The 5529-nt window shown below is 41.1% G+C and overlaps 1 long non-coding RNA gene across 1 annotated transcript; it reads right to left on the bottom strand.

Moving 5' to 3' along the window:
• Window positions 1-3951: 3951 nt before the first annotated feature.
• LOC117940063 lies at window positions 3952-5324 on the bottom strand. Its single transcript, XR_004655699.1, has 3 exons — window positions 5168-5324; window positions 4763-4863; window positions 3952-4196 (listed from the first exon to the last, which is right to left on the bottom strand). It is a non-coding gene; the product is annotated as an uncharacterized LOC117940063 (long non-coding RNA).
• Window positions 5325-5529: the final 205 nt, after the last annotated feature.

Below are 5529 nucleotides of genomic sequence, written 5' to 3'. Positions count from 1 at the left end.
GGTTTCTATGTTGTTGACATATTATACTATGATAATTTTTTTTGACATTCTGTACTATATCTTTTTCCAAACATTTTGACCTTCTATACCATCCCATCTGGACCACATCAGACGAGTAATTAACTAAATAAAAAGCTAAATTTGTAAAAACAAAAAAACAAAAGACAGTTTTCTTGCACAAGTCTCTTTTATTTCATTAGATACACGGACACACGTACACACACTTTGACCACAATTACTTCGGTATAAAAAAACAACAACCGGCGAACATAATTCACACCATGAAATCATCACCAATCATCCAAAATCCAACATGTTTTGGTTAAAAAATAAATCCATGCATCTGAGCATCATTTATATTTCCATGTACAGTATGATACAAATCATGGGAAATCCAAAGCGCTACACAACCCGACAACCTGCACGCAGCAAAACCTTTAAAACCCAAACTGATCTCAGTGCAGCCACAGCCGATTACGATTGTAAGTGTCTGAAAACATTATGGGATGGATCCCCACAGAGATAGACCTTTAAAAACTCTTTTGGACCTTTCTATTTTACCAGAAACAGCTCTGAAGTCGCTATCGCTAAACCCACCAGACTCCATTTAAAAAAGCAGTACTTTAAGCGTGCCAACATGTCTTCACATGTAAATCAGTAAACTATGTGTTTATATCAACTAAAATTAGACATGTGATGGTTGGAAAAGTGGAAAGACGACCCGGAACGGCTTTTCATGCTTTTATTTTGTTTCTGTCGACTTTGAATGAAGTGGATTTTATGTTGTTAGAATTAGTGTTTATTTAAATGGAGTCTGGTGGGTTCAGCGAGCATGATTTTGCAGATGTTTTTATGTTTTTCTTCTTTATGTTTTATAACATGTATTTCCTTTTTCTGTGGGCGTTCCTTGGCTTCTTGCTATATTTTTCTTTTAATAAATGAGTTTGCAGAAACACGGCACACATGCACTCTTCTGCAGAGACCCCCCCCCCCCCTTTGCACATCCGACCGTCTGCATTATTTCACAACTTTCTCCGGCATCATTAAGATGTCAGTGAGTATTTTTTTCCCAAAATGACAGGAACTCAGTGTGTGACACCAATTGTGACATATTTTCACAGTTTTTAGACACATTTCTTGACAGAAATCTATGTTTATTATATTTTGATCCCAGGAAAACCAGTGTGTGATGGTGCAACTACAACGAAATGAGAGCAGCTAGACTTTAAAGAATTTGGCTTTAAAGGACCACAGTGGGATTTAACGAGTTTCTGGTGATCAACGTCTCCATTTCATGAGCTCAAATAAGCATTTACGTGAATTTTGAACATGCAAAATGACACCTGGACTCAAGCTCTACAGCAATCAGAGACGTTGAGGGTGAATGAGTCGACACATGTAACATCTGGATCTTTTTTCATTTCACACAAACTCTTTTGACACATTTCACAACAGTTAAAAAGTTAATATTCAGACAGGGACGTCCCCCACGCTGTGATTTAGGCATAAATAACATTTAGATACTGTTTTTCCATAAATATTCATCTCAATGTGTTTCTTTTTCCTCGGATGTTTCATGGCTTTCAAAAGCAAAAAGCAGCAGCAAAGGAAACTGGATTTTTATGAATGAATTAAAGATTGAACATTCTCAGTGTAGCACCAGACAGAGTACAAAAGAAGCCCAAAACTGGATTAAATAAGGAAAAACCAACACAGGTAGAAAGGCACTTGAGTGTGATGATGTCCGACAACTTTTAAATGTGTTATAGACCAACTTTGTGACGCCTTATGAAACCCAGATATGATCCCAGAACTACGGAAGCCCTGAAAGGCAAGGCGCAAAAAAAAAAGAAATTTTGGAAATTGTCTTTTAAAAAAAGGTTTGGGCCAGTAACAGTATCTTCTACGCTGGAGAAACCATCTAGTACAAACCACTTAAAGGGTCATTTTGTTGTTTTTTTATCAACCTGGAGCCTACGTCCCTGTGTTTTTGTGTGTAAGAGACTGATAGGGAACAACGATTTTAACACTGGTCCAGTATAAACCGGCAGCAACGTAACCCTAGAGGGCAATGACACACCTTCAATTTCCGTCCACTATAAGTTGTGTTGTTGCCTCTGACAGACTCAGATTTTTATTCTAAGTGTCTGACAACATTATGCGATGGATCTCTACAGAGATAGACCTTTTAAACCTCTTTTAGACCTTTCTGTTTAACCAGAAACAGCTCTGAAGTCGCTAGCTCTAAACCCACCAGACTCCATTTAAAAAAGCAGTACTTTAAGCGTGTTTAGAGCCAATATATCGTCACATGTAAATCAGTAAACTATGTGTTTATATCAACTAAAACTAGACATGTGATGGTTGGAAAAGTGGAAACACGTCCCGAAACGGCTTTTTATTCTTTTATTTTGTTTCTGTCGACTTTGAATGAAGTGGATTTTATGTTGCTTAACTGACTGATTATTTACATGGAGTCTGGCGGGTTCAGCGAACTCAATTTTGCAGATGTTTTTATCTTTTAAAAAGGATCTTATTCTTTAACAGAAAGCTCGACCTCCTTAAAAATCACTTCAATAATGTTGTCTGTCACTTAGAATAATAATCTGAGTCTGTCAGCGGCAAAACAAGCACTTTAGTGAAGGTGTGAAGACACTAAAACACAGAAAAATAGGGTCCAGGTTGAATACAACATAATTTACCCTTTAAACTTTTTAGGGAGATTTAAATCAATACATCAACAAAAAATGCAAGAATTACATAATTTAAGATAGATAAAGATGGGGGATTAATTGCGAGATAAATAAGACATTAATGCGATTAATCGCGATTTAATATTTTAATCGTTTGACAGCACTAGGATTTAATTAATAGGGTAAAAAAGGGTCAAAGGCGGAGGGGGGGAAGGAGTATGTATATATATATATATATATATATATATATATATATATATATACATATATAGGACATTTTAGTCCTTTTTTAATGTGTAAATAGAGGTTTTTAAGTACTGGAAATAATGGAGTTTATTTTTGTTGTTTTTTTTTAATTACTTTTTTTCAGTTTTTTCTTATTTTACGTGTTCAAAATAAAGATATCAATCAAAAAATAAGACCTGTATGACATTCTTTAAGAACTAGAACACAAATACGTCGTGTCGACTTCCCAAAATCACCCTTTTTTCAACACTGACGTTTTTTTCAATGCTTGTCACTTTTTTGACATTTAACACTATGTAACACTAACTTATTAACTTTAGGACAACATGAAGACAACATGAGGACAACATGAAGACAACATGAGGACAAAATGAGGACAACATGAGGACAACATGAAGACAACATGAAGACAACATGAGGACAACATGAGGACAACACGGGGACAACTTAGGACAACACGGGGACCTCATGAGGGCAACATGAGGACAACATGAAGACAACATGAAGACAACATGGGGACAACATGAGGACAACATGAAGACAACATGAGGACAACATGAGGGCAACATGAAGACAACATGAGGACAACATGAAGACAACATGAGGGCAACATGAAGACAACATGAGGACAACATGAAGACAACATGAGGACAACATGAGGGCAACATGAAGACAACATGAAGACAACATGAGGACAACATGAAGACAACATGAGGACAACATGAAGACAACATGAAGACAACATGAAGACAACATGAGGACAACATGAGGACAACACGGGGACAACATGAGGGCAACATGAAGACATCACGGGGACAACATGAAGACAACATGATAAAAAGCTTCAACAAAAGCGTTGGTTTTCATTTTGACGGGAAGACAACACGAGGGTTAAAAACAAAACGTAGATGTAAATGTAGCCTGAGAAAACCATCTGGTTCTGGTTCTGGTTCTGGTTCCGGTTCTTCACCCCCCCCCCCCCCCCCCCCCCCCCCCCCCCCCCCCCCCCCCCCCCAGGCTCACACAAGCCACCATAAAGCGTCTCGTTGGACCAGGATCCGAACGTCTCAGTGCTGAAGTCGGCTTTGTGTCGCTCCAACGGCGCGGCGTCCTCCATCTGCGTCTGTCTCCTCAGACACTACGCTGCGAGGTTGAGGGTTCGATTCCCCCCCGGATCCACTTGTGGTGCTGTTAAGGCGCGTTGGAGACGAGCATCACCGGACGGCGGGCGCTCACACGCATTTCCACACGAACACGCTGCAACACACACACACACACACACACACACACACGCACACACACAACACAGGTCAGGTTCTGGATTACAGGCTGATTGTCCTACAGTAAGGAAACATTCACGTCCCCGCAACAGGACAACATGAGGACAGCACAAGGACAACATGGGGACAACATGAGGACAGCACAAGGACAAAATGAGGACAACATGAGGACAACACGGGGACAACATGAGGACAACATGAGGGCAACATGAGGACAACATGAGGACAACATGAGGACAACATGATGACAACATGGGGACAACATGAGGGCAACATGAGGACAACATGAGGACAACATGAGGACAACATGATGACAACATGGGGACAACATGAGGACAACATGAGGACAACATGATGACAACATGAGGACAACATGAGGGCAACATGAGGACAACATGATGACCACATGGGGACAACATGAGGGCAACATGAGGACAACATGAGGACAACATGAGGACAACATGATGACAACATGGGGACAACATGAGGACAAGGACAACATGAAGACGAGGACAACATGAGGACAACATGTTTGGGTCTTACCTGCAGTCGTCCCCTCCGGTGCTGATCACGTATTTGTCTTCGTGGGAGAAGCGGATGTTGGTCACGTGAGGCGAGTGGCCGAGGTAGCGCTTGTGTTTGGCCTGAAGAAGAAGAAGAAGAAGAAGAAGATATAGTGTGCGTCCCTGTGTGTGTAACAAGCATAGTGTGTGTCCCTGTGTGTGTAACAAGCATAGTGTGTGTCCCTGTGTGTGTAACAACCATAGTGTGCGTCCCTGTGTGTGTAACAACCATAGTGTGCGTCCCTGTGTGTGTAACAAGCATAGTGTGCGTCCCTGTGTGTGTAACAAGCATAGTGTGTGTCCCTGTGTGTGTAACAACCATAGTGTGTGTCCCTGTGTGTGTAACAACCATAGTGTGCGTCCCTGTGTGTGTAACTTGACTCACAAACTTCTCTGTGCAGGGGAAGTCGAACAGTTTGACCAATCCGAAGTCGTCGCCGCTGACGACGTTCAGGCCGGCGTGAGACACACACGCACAGCTGACTTCGGCCTTATCGGCGTTCCGCGGCCAAATCCCTAAAACTTCATCTCCCAGAATGCTGAGAGAGAGAGAAGACAGGAAGTACTGATGAAAGTTCCCTTTACAATAACACTGTAACATACTATATATGTGTGTGTATAAGTGTATGTCTCTGTGTGTGTGTCTGTGTGTGTTTGTGTCTGTGTGTGTCTGTGTGTGTGTGTGTGTCTCTGTCTGTGTATGTCTGTGTGTGTGTGTGTGTGTGTGTGTGTGTGTGTGTGTGTGTG

The sequence above is a fragment of the Etheostoma cragini genome, unplaced genomic scaffold, assembly GCF_013103735.1.
Source record: "Etheostoma cragini isolate CJK2018 unplaced genomic scaffold, CSU_Ecrag_1.0 ScbMSFa_1589, whole genome shotgun sequence".
Classification (NCBI taxonomy): domain Eukaryota; kingdom Metazoa; phylum Chordata; class Actinopteri; order Perciformes; family Percidae; genus Etheostoma; species Etheostoma cragini.
This window is presented reverse-complemented; position numbering and strand designations above follow the sequence as displayed.